Source organism: Alosa sapidissima, chromosome 19 (genome assembly GCF_018492685.1).
Source record: "Alosa sapidissima isolate fAloSap1 chromosome 19, fAloSap1.pri, whole genome shotgun sequence".
NCBI lineage: Eukaryota > Metazoa > Chordata > Actinopteri > Clupeiformes > Clupeidae > Alosa > Alosa sapidissima.
In genome coordinates this window covers 27,868,728-27,880,377 of record NC_055975.1, presented here as the reverse complement: position 1 = coordinate 27,880,377, position 11,650 = coordinate 27,868,728, and the positions used below count along the sequence as shown (strand labels likewise).

Sequence of the window (11,650 nt, the reverse complement as noted above, 5' to 3'; positions counted from 1 at the left end):
CCAGCAGTTTACTTTTGTACCATATTAGCACTAGAGTGGTGGCAGGTCAGCTGCTTTGTCATAGTACTGTACGCTGAGATGCTTGGTGCAATATGGCCAGAGTTGGTGTAGTCCTGTTCCTTATGGACACGGAAGCAGAGACCCCCATCTGTTAGTAGATGTTTGTTTGTTCTGTTTTGTTTGTTCTGCATTTATGTTTGTTTGTTTGTTTCAACAGTCAACCTCTTTGTGACCTCATAGGACACAACTCAAGACAGCTTGTTTCCCTGAACATTCCTGCATTACTTCTCAATTTCAATTTCTCTCTCTCTCTTTCTTTCCCTCATCCCCTCTCTCTCTCTCTCTTTCTTTCTTTGCCTCATTCCCTCTCTCTCTCTTTCTTTCTCTCATTCCCTCTCTCTCTCTGTTTCCTCTCTGGCCACACCTTCCTGATGACCTGTGAATGATAGATGACATTTTAGCAGCCTTTATTTTACCAGGGTAAAAGGTCATGAACTTGAAAGTATTTTTTTCAAACATGTATTGTTTATCCTGTGCTGTACTCTAAGTTTTATTCTCCTGTAGGTTTGGTTATATGTATTTATGAGTGTAGCCCCTCCAGCTTTCTGTGGGATATGTGGGGAGGACGCAACGCTGTATTTTACTGATCAACTGTCTGTGGGATATGTGGGGAGGACGCAACGCTGTATTTTACTCATAATGAGTCTCCAGACACATGGAAATAAATGAGAGATTTTCATTATCATTATCCTTGTGTACGAGTGCAAATACGTCTTGCTGTGTGGTGTAGATTGTTTTGTTTTGTGTGTGTGTGTGTGTGTGTGTGTGTGTGTGTGTCTATGTTTGAGAGTGTGTGTGTGTGTGTGTATTTGTGTATTTGTGTGTGTGTGTGAGAGAGAGAGTGCATTTGTGTTTGTGTGTGTGTGTATGTGTGTTTGAGGGAGATTTAGAAAGAGAGAGAATGTGTGTGAGAGTGTGCATTTGTTTGTGTGAGAGTTTTTGAGATTGTGTGTGTGTGTGAGAGAGAGATATAGAAAGAGAGAGAATGTGTGTGTGAGAGAGAGAGAGTGTGCATTTGTGTGTGTGTGTATGCATTTGTGTATGTGTGCCTGTGTGTGTGTGCGTGAGTGTGTGGGTGTGAGTGAGTGTGTGTGCATTTGTGTGTGAGCCTGTGTTTGTGTGTATGTGCGTGTGTATGTGTGCATTTGTGTGTGTGTGTGAGGGGACTCGGGTTATCTGCTCCCTGGGTCAGCCCTCCAGCCAAATGACTTTTCACAGAGCCTGACTCCAGCTCTGCCTCCGACCCTGGTGTGGCGCCGGGCGGCTCAAATGGAATTGCTGAATCCCGGCGCTTCACGCTCCGAAATAATGTGTCATCTACTTCCCCCAGTTAATCCTGTCAGAGGCGGGAAGCTTGGCACAGCACGGTGCGGTGTGGTGTGGTGCGTCCGCTACTTCCTGGAAGTCTAGTCCTAATTAATATCTGGGGTTGGACGGAATGAACTCTGGTTTCGTAATTGTAAAAAGTCTTCTCACTTCATTCTCTCGCCGCAGTGTGTGGGTTTGTGGGGACTCGTGTGTAATATGGTCATTATAATAGTATTTTTGTATCACGAGTTGTAGTGGTAATTGCTAACACTAACAAAGTTATGTGTCATTAACATACATGTTTTGGTCTGAATGTCATTTGTGTGTGTGTGTGTGTGTGTGTGTGTGTGTATGTGAGAGAGAGATATTAGGAAATCCTCAATTGTGCTTATCTATAAGTAGATGTTCTGAAGAGCAGGAGCCTCAAACAGATGGGAGTCTCAGGGCCAGGACAGTGGTCATCGATTCCTGACTTCTAATTTGGATCGTTTTGAACTGTGCTGTATGGTAACCATGTGCTCAGAGATTGTGATTAATTTCTCCATTTTTGCCCTCCTTATCTTCTCCTCCTTTCTTTATCTTCTCCTCCTCTCCTCATCTTCTCCTCCTCTCCTTATCTTCTCTCCTCTCCTTATCTTCTCCTCCTTCTTTTCCTGTCTCTTTTCATCCTCCCTTTTTCCATCTCCATCTCTCTCCCTGCCTCCTGTCTCTCCCTAGTGCTTTCTCTCCTTCTCTATCTCTTTCTCTCCTTCCCTCTCCCTCTCTCCTTCCCTCTCCCTCTCTCCTTCCCTCTCCCTCTCTTTCTCTCCTTCCCTCTCCCTCTCTCCTTCCCTCTCCCTCTCTTTCTCTCCTTCCCTCTCCCTCTCTTTCTCTCTGTCTATCCCTTCGTGGGTGCGGTCCCCACACCTTATTTTTTCCCGTTCGTAATTAGACCTGACCTCTGTAGGCTCTGGTCCAGTGTCTCGGCCCAATGAACAATCCATCCATCTTGATCAGAGAGGTGCGGCCGCCTCTGCCAAGCGTAATCACCTCAGTAATGGCTCCGTTTGCACCGCAGAGCCCCCATGCACTGCAGGTCCAGCCCCCAGGATCTAGGCATCGCTCTGGGGAGAGACCCACGGCAGGTGGGGTGGGGGTGGTTGGAGGTTATGGTAGGCTTGACCAGTTAGGTTGTATCACTCAGTGGGAACTCATCCAGAGTATCAAAACCTTGCCACTGTGTCACCACAATGACTTACTTACCACTTACCTTACTTACTTACTTATCTGGGGCCGTATTCACAAAGAATTTTAAGGCTAAAAGTAGCTCCTAAGTGGCGAATTTAGGAGCAACTCCTAAAAATAATGGGCGTGTCACTCCTAACTTTAGGACTCCTATTTTTTTCACTAAAAGTAATTCACAAAGCATTTTAGACCTAAAAGTAGCACCTAAGTCTGGGACGGCTTAAAAGAAGTCGAGAGGACTCCTAACTCACTAAGACCTATTCATAAACAGCTTTTTGTGGCATTTCACGTTGCGATGTTCCAATCGTGAGGGAACAATTTCGCATTGTAGGCATAAAAGGGATGCAATAACGCAACCAACAACAATCAAAACTACCCATTGTCAACATGTAAATTAAATGTAACGTTTCATTGTGAATCAAATTAAAATGTTCTCCTCTTTGCAAATGTAAACATATGGTGACAGATTAATTTAATAATGTTGCAAAGATACTGCATCAATCCGTATATTTCATTAGGCTACTAGGCTATTTGTTTTGCCTTAGGCCTACTCTTTATTCATTTAGGCTAGGCCTTTTTATTCAGTTATTTATCATCTTCTGTCCTTCGCACTACTTGTGTAGCGCACACATTCTCAGACCTGTCACCTGTCACTAATCATGGTAGGGGAGGTGTTTGGAATCATTCCCGCGTTACAATCATCAGCCAATCAAGGTGGTCACTTCAGTCAAGCTCGTGCATGAGTAATGACGTCATCCATAGCAACGAAGACTCACTGCTAGTTTAGGAGTTGTCATTTTTCCTTACTAAGAGTAGGTCTGAAAGGCTTTGTGAATAACTTTTAAGAGAAAACTCCTAGCTAAAATCTTTTTGTGAGATTTGGGAGTGGTAAGCAAGCCATAACTTGACAAATATTCATCTGTGGGCCAAATAACTTTGCATTCATTCATAGTTTTGATGCTTTCAGTGAGAATCTACAATGCAAACAGTCATGAAAATAAAGAAAATGCATTGAAATGAGAAGGTGTGTCCAAACTTTTGGCCTGTACTGTATAATATTTCATTGCCCATGTAGCTGGCTCTGAAGTTGGAGAGATGCACACAACAGAGGAAGTGGCATCACAAACTAATAGTGCAAGACACTTGGCATGGGCTAGTCTGCTGAAAGTATAAAATCATTGAGATGTCAAGATGAGGGTCTTGTCCTCGGTGGTCTTGTTCTCAAAAAATATTACCCCTTGGCCCATTTCGTTGTTTGTTTATTTGTTTTCAATGGCCCAGAATTTAAAAAATGGCATTAGTTGATTAATTCTGCCTGCATTGTGCCCTTATGATGGTGATAACTAAAGGCAGATTTATGGACGTATGGATTTTCTCTGAGATGCGCTCCATCTATATTAGAGCAAGAGGGACAGCTGTCCAGCTTATGTGCTTATCACCTGCATTATCACCTCCGCCGCGCTAGCAAATGATGCGGAAAAATAAATTAGATGCCACAATCAATTACCCTACATAGTGTAGTTCAGCGTAATCGCTTATCCCCCGAGGGTCGCAGAGCTGCACTAAGCTTTGTGCTCTGTTACCTGACGCTCCGATGTGAAACACGGCAAAACCGTGTACAAACAGCCACATCAGTTTATATTTTTAATCAACGTAGATGGTGTTCATCACATTTCTTATCGACAGAAAACCTCATGACCGTGGCGATTACTGCTGGTGCCCACTGTTCGGCTAATGGAAGTTCTAGAGGCTGGTCGAATCGACTACATGGCAAACGTGCAAAGTTGTCCACTTTCTGGTCACATGCAGTTATTGATGGAGAGATGCCTTGAACTGTAAACCGAATTGATTAAAGCCATTTTGGTGTGGATAGTGTTATGCTTGCTTTTTTTTTTAATCATTGGTTGTTTTTAACATTTTAACCTCCCTGGAGTCAGCTAAAGTGCTGTGCAAATGCTACACGAAACCAATCTGATTGCATGTGGACACGTTGTGGTTTCCACTTCACACGATGTCTGTTCTCACACTCATATACACGCAATGGCTCCTCTGCCTGATGGACAAACACGCCACACTGCTCTGTGTTTGTCCAAATGTCTTGCGAGGGGATATTCATATTATCAGGCTGTGCATGAAGTACACATGCAGCACAAGAGAATTAAGCATGAATTGCTTTTAACCTGCTAAATCCCTCTAAGTCCAGGCTTAGGAAAAAAAGAGAACAGTACCACTCAAAAATTGGGTCAGTCTCACTACCTATCTGAAGCTCCCTCATGGTCAGGATGTCTGTCCGAGTGCCTGGGCTAAGCTCGGGGAAGCTGGCACAGACGCTGAGGAAGGGGCCAGTCCCGTGTGTGTGTGCCCCTTGACATTTTGAGGTTATGCTGGGGAGACGAAAAAAAAAAATGAGAGTCTATAAGAACAGCTCCAGATTTAAGTCGGAAGGCAACCATGAAAGACACTTTTTAATCCAGTAATGGAAAATCACATTACAGTTTTCCCCCTCCAATTTTCTGCTTTGCTGTTTGAGAGAGAGAGAGAAAAAGACCCTTCTAGACTGGGTACTTCCCACAGTAGCTCAACTACAAGCACTTTTTCCCTGCACTGCCTGCACTGCCTGCGTGTCTCAGACTGTTTTAAAGCCTAGTGATTGCGACTGAGGATTCTGTTCTCCCCAGCGAAGGCTTTCCCTATTGGATAATCTCTTGTCCTGTCATGGCCTCCCGGGCCTCTCCCCTGTTATACCCACAGGTGTGGACCTTACCGAAAGCACACGGTGGACATGTGTCTTATACAGACCCTCGCTTGGCTTGACTGAAAGCACACGGTGGATATGTGTCTTATACAGACCCTCGCTTGGCTTGACCGATGTCTTAATTGTTAGGGAATCATGAAATATGATTAAGTTTTTTTCTCTCTCTCCCAGGGTCATTTCAATGCATAGATTCAATGCTCACTTTAGTGGTCACTTCAGTGCTTCAATGGTCACTTCAATGCTCACAAGGGTTTTTTTTTACCCTTTTCTGAAATGGGAAGACTTTTTGTAAAGAGAATGTATGATTGCATGCTTTTTTAGGACACTGTTGGCTTCATTTGGTTCATAATGGATTGTAAGGATTAAACATATTTCTCCATTGTCTCAGTTCCTTTTGTCTCAGCATTCTCTTTACATGTTGGAAAGGTCAGGCTGTTGTGGACACACTCAACACAGTCATTGTACCGTCACACCGGTGTGACGGGAATGTTGAGAAATGAACGTTCTAAAGAATATCTGGGTTCATTGAATTCAACATAGAATTTTAGAACCTTTTGTTGCGGAACTTAGAATGTTCAAAAACCTACACCTTTAAGGGTTAAAAGGATACTTTAGGTCAGTATGATGTTGGACAAACTGGACAAAGATCTGAACCATACCGACCTAAATTGTCTCCTTTCAAAACAAGCTAAAAGTTGCACTGACTTCAATTAGTTTGTCATTTTGAAATTGCTTGACATTTTTTTTTTTTTTTCGTTTTCACATGTTGCCCTTATCACTTAATGCTTCTGTATGCTTTTATGTAAAGCCCTTTGAAGCGCACTTGTGTATAAATTATGCTGCTCTGGCATGCACATCCTGCCTTGCTGGCGCGCATGTGTCCTTGAATGTTCTACTTTGTAGTATTTCTGTGTGTGTGTGTGTGTGTGTGTGTGTGTGGTTGTTGGTGGAAGCCCCCTGAGGGCTCTAAGGACGATTAAATGTGTGTCAACAGATGTGCTGTACAATTCCAATAAATGTAAATGTGTGTGTGTGTGTGTGTGTGTGTGTTTAAAGTAAGTGATCCTCGGAGGCAAGTTGGGGTTCTTGGGAGCATATAGGGCAGAGCAGGGTCCTGTTATCTACTTTCTAAAGCATCAAAAACACACACACACACACACACATACACACACACACACACCACTCCTAGTTCTGGGCATCTGTCCAGAAAGCACAGCTGCTGATGAGCATGTCTAATGGGGTCTCATTCCAGCACTCCCACTTCAGTATCTAACACACTGGTGAAGCAACAAGTCCGTAATGCATACACTCACTCTCTCTCTCTCTCTCTTTCACACACACACACACACACAGAGTCAGACCAGCAAAACTCTCCGCTACGCATACTAAACCCTTCTGCAGATTCACACACAGTTCTCACTCCCACTCATTCGTAGTCCCTTTGCATACACACACACACAGTCATTGCCCACCGGTCACATGGACATCCCTACACACACACACACACACACACACATATCTGACAACGCACTCTCTGCACCTGCCCTTCCTCCCCAATCACACACATACCAGCCAAACAGCCACACCCACAGAATACACACACACACAGGTCAAAGTGAAATGAAAATCAAATCAAATCATCAGTGCTGCAAATGGTGTGTGTTGAAATGAACTAGGCAGAAATAAGAGCTGAGCGATGCCTGGGAAACATGAGCAGTAATAGGAATGGATTAGTGCACATTTCACAGCCTCCTGATGGCACACGAGCCCATTTGTCCCCATGAAATTCCATTAGGGAAGAATCTGGTGATTTGGAGCAGCCTGAGCAGCCCCCAGCGCATGGCCTTTTTACACAGGCATAATTCCTGGGATGAGTGTGGCGCAAACAAGGGAAACATATTTATCCAGGCCTTTAATCTCTGTAATCACAAAAATGGCTTTTCATTTGACCTTGAAAAAATGGACGAGGAGGAGTTTAACCTCAATAGCACAGTGTGTGTGTGTGTGTGTTCAGAATTCACTGGCATCAAGGAACAATCATTGAAGGTGCCGTTCCAAATTCTAAAAACCATAAACTTTTAGTTTGATTCAGTGATGAACCCCTCCTCCCAATGTTTGTGCAGTGTGTGAGTTAAAAAAACTGTTTGTACAAAATCCTGCATAGATTGGTGCCAAGTATGACTTATATCAATCAGAGGAAGTAATAAACCTCTTAATATAAATGTAATAAACCTTTTAATAGAAGTACCCCACGGCTCTCCCTTCAAAAGCAAAACCCTAGAGGCCTTCTATTAGCAGGTTTACCTCTACATCTGAGTTATCTTAGTCAGGCTTGGGACTAATCTATGTTGTTAGAACACTCTGGTTCTGTAAATGGAAAACAAACATAGCAGACTGAGCCACAAACAACCCCAGCCAATCAACACAGAGCCACAAACAACCCCAGCCAATCAACACAGAGCCACAAACAACCCCAGCCAATCAACACAGAGCTTCAGCAGCATGCCCACATCTGTTGCATCTTTAATATGTCAGTGCCCCTTGTTAGCCTATGGAAAGACAGAACATGTTTCAGTTGTTTCGTTATCATAATTGCCTGTACATCTTAGATAATGCTCTGTTTGAACAGTTAGCTAAATAGGGTCAGTCTATATTACTCTGGTAAGGCATAGTCCACAGGAACATTCTTCAATCCTTATGTACGTGTTTGTATGAAATGTGTGCTTCTTTGTGGAATGTACTTATGACCAATCAAGGCAACCTCATGTGATAATCTCTTGTTTGCGCCCAAAACAATAAAGAGCAGATTATCAATGTATTTTGTGGACGTAATTAATGATAAAGGCATCTCAGTCTTTTTGTTCCACATGTCAGCTGCTGAAAGTAATTGAATATAGTATCTTAAATAAGTACAGAAAGAAAAATAGTATTTTTTTCATAATCAATAGTCAGGCTTGTGGGCTGTTTAGTTAGGAAACTAAAATGATTACTGAAGGAAGTAATGGTGTAACGATTTGTGGAACTGTTCTTGAAGTGTGACTCAAGTAACAATGCTGAAGTAACTTGGCTTAAGTTTTTTTTGCAATTTCCAACAAGGTAAATGTGTGTGCGTGTGCGTGTGTGTGTGAGAGTGTGTGTGTGTGTGTGTATGCCTTCAAACAATTATGCTTTAGAGAGCTCTCTCTGATACACCTTGATGCCCGATTCTCAAGTGCACGACTCTACCCGCTCCTCACACACACACACAAACACACACACACACACTCTACACCCGTCACAGAAGCAATCAGCCTCTATCAGAGCATCTCACTTTTCACTTTTATCGATCATCAAAGGACGCTCATTATCTCCGTGCGAGACAATTAGCATGTTTAACAGAGGGAGGCCTAAGCACTTTCCCCGTGTGGCAAGAGCCGACACACACTAACACACACACATACACACACGCTGTCTGACGGGAGGCGCCAATGTGATCCCATCTTTGCTTACCTCACTGCATCGCGGCGTGCCATCGATTGCGGAAAGTAATTAAAGAAGAGCTTGCTTATGCAAAGCCCTGCATGTAAACTAGGGAGAAAGCCATTCATTAGGAGCAGATGAAATACATGGTCTCCGAGATGCCCTGGAGATCTCCATCCCTGATAACAGACCAGCACTGGGGGGGGGGGGCTGTGGGAGTCTGCCAATCAGTCCAGTCACTGCGTGTGTTTTTGTGTGTGTGTGTTGGTCTGTATGATATGCATGTAGGTATGTGTGTGTTTGTGTTTGTGAGTCTGTCTCGTGTGTGTGTGTGTGTGTGTGTTTGTGAGTCAGTATGATATGCATGTAGGTATGTGTGCGTGTGTGTGTGTCTGTTAGGAGTATGTGGAGGCCTGTCAGTGTGTGTGTGTTTGTGGGTCTGTATAATATGCATGTAGGTGTTTGTGAGTTTGTGTGTGTGTGTGTCTGTTGTGAGTATTTAGAGGCCCATCAGTGTGTGTGTGTTTGTGGGTCTGTATGATATGCATGTAGGTATGTGTGTGTGTGTCTCTGTTGTGACTGGAGGCCTGTCAGTGTGTGTGGTTGTGTGCTGAATCAATATCTATCTCCTTCACTCTCAGGCAAAGTAAGTGCTCCATCAGCAGACACTGAGGGCCGGTTATTTGTGGGTCTGTGTGCTATGCATGTAGGTGTGTGTGTGTGTGTGCTATGCATGTAGGTGTGTGTGTGTGTGTGTGTGTGTGTGTGTGTGTGTGTGTGTGCGCTATGCATGTAGGTGTGTGTGTGTGTGTGTGTGCGCTATGCATGTAGGTGTGTGTGTGTGTGTGTGTGTGTGTGTGTGTGCGCTATGCATGTAGGTGTGTGTGTGTGTGTGTGTGCGCGTGTGCGCTATGCATGTAGGTGTGTGTGTGTGAGAGAGTCTGTGTGCTATGCATGTAGGTGTGTGTGTGTGTGAGAGAGAGAGAGAGAGTCTGTGTGCTATGCATGTAGGTGTGTGTGTGTGTGTGTGTGAGTGTGTATGCTATGCATGTAGGTGTGTGTGTGTGTGTGAGTCTGTATGCTATGCATGTAGGACGATGTGAGTGTGTATGCTATGCATGTAGGTGTGTGTGTGTGAGTGTATATCTGTGTGCTATGCATGTAGGTGTGTGTGTGTGTGTGTGTGTGTGTGTGTGTGTGTGAGTGAGTGTGAGTCTGTATGCTATGCATGTAGGTGTGTGTGTGAGTCTGTATGCTATGCATGTAGGTGTGTGTGTCTGTAGGTCTCTGTGTGTCTCTGTGTGTGTGTGTGTGTGTGTGTGTGTGTGTGTGTGTGTGTGTGCGTGCGTGTGCGTGCGTGCGTGCGTGCGTGCGTGCGAGGCAAGTACCCTGTCAGTAGTCACTGAGGGGCCGGTTATTTGTGAGCGTGATGAGGTCTCTCAGTCACGTCTCATTATGTAAGGACGCCATGTTCACCTGAGTGGGACTGAGATGAACAGTCAGCCAAGTGCTTTACATAAAGCATTAGTGCAGCGTCGTGAGCAAATTTCACTTAATGGCTGGCTATGGAAGTGGCCGATCTTTAGATCGGAATAGTGTACACACTTAGTGTGCTGTTTGTGTGTTGGAATTGTGTGCGCTTAGAGTGCGCTGTTTATGTGTTAGAATTGTGTGCACTTAGAGTGTGCTGTTTATGAGTTGCTGATGAAGGGAGGCAGGTCTCATCAAATCGATAGTATTTCCACCGCATGTCACAAAGGAAGTTTAGGGCTTTAGTGCTTAACACCTCTGCCAGTGGCACAGTGAGGAGGTCCTTTAAAGCATATGCTTCTTCATACTCCCACGGGAATAGAGCTGGTGGGAGGACAGGTTAGCCTGTGTGTGTGTGGGTGGGTGGGGGGGTTCGAGAAGCCCTCATTTCACACAATCACGGCAATATCGCAACACGTCTGCACTGGGGGTGTCAACGTGTGCGTGCTGCCTGTTCACACATTGCTCTCGTGGGGAATCCCACCACACGTTAGTGTTTGTGGCTGTCGCTACAGAGCAGAAGAAAAAATACCTGATCAGCGCAGACACCTGTGGTTCCCATAGTGCAGCTGTGTTTCCCACAGTGCATCTGTGTTTCCCATAGTGCAGCTGTGGTTCCCATAGTGCAGCTGTGTTTCCCATAGTGCATCTGTGTTTCCCATAGTGCAGCTGTGTTTCCCATAGTGCAGCTGTGTTTCCCATAGTGCATCTGTGTTTCCCATAGTGCAGCTGTGTTTCCCACAGTGCAGCTGTGTTTCCCATAGTGCATCTGTGTTTCCCATAGTGCACCTGTGGTTCCCATAGTGCACCTGTGGTTCCCATAGTGCAGCTGTGTTTCCCATAGTGCACCTGTGTTTCCCATAGTGCATCTGTGTTTCCCATAGTGCACCTGTGTTTCCCATAGTGCATCTGTGTGTCGACCCTGGTGTGGTGTGGAGTCTAGACAGACACAGGACCAATCCTTAAATAGAGTTAGGCAGATTAAAGCAGCAATGATGAAGAAGAGGAGGAATATCCCTACCCTGTTCTGCATCCAAAAAACAACATCCCTTAAAGAAATATGCAACTTTTTGCTCCTTAAGACTATCAGCCAAAAACAGAACTTGCACCAGGGTTGAAAGTAAATGTAGTTTTTGAGTGTACTATTTCAGGTGAACAGTGAATCTATCATTGAGACATTTGTGTGATATTGTATTTTTTTTTTCCAGCCATGATATATAGGCTCCAAACAAGCTAAAGAATACATTCTGTTTCCTTGAAAGGAACAAGCCAACTGAGCTTTTTTGTCATCTACCCCAGAGTTAGATAAGAGGA

At 44.3% G+C, this 11,650-nt stretch overlaps 1 protein-coding gene across 1 annotated transcript in view; it reads left to right on the top strand.

The window, feature by feature from the left end:
- Nucleotides 1-748, top strand: part of adck1 (aarF domain containing kinase 1) — a 139,098-nt gene extending 138,350 nt beyond the window's left edge. Inside the window, 1 exon segment of the mRNA XM_042072147.1 lies at nucleotides 1-748. This exon segment is cut by the window's left edge and continues 1,069 nt beyond it. The gene's annotated coding sequence lies outside the window, so the exon portion shown is untranslated.
- The last annotated feature ends 10,902 nt before the right edge of the window (nucleotides 749-11,650 follow it).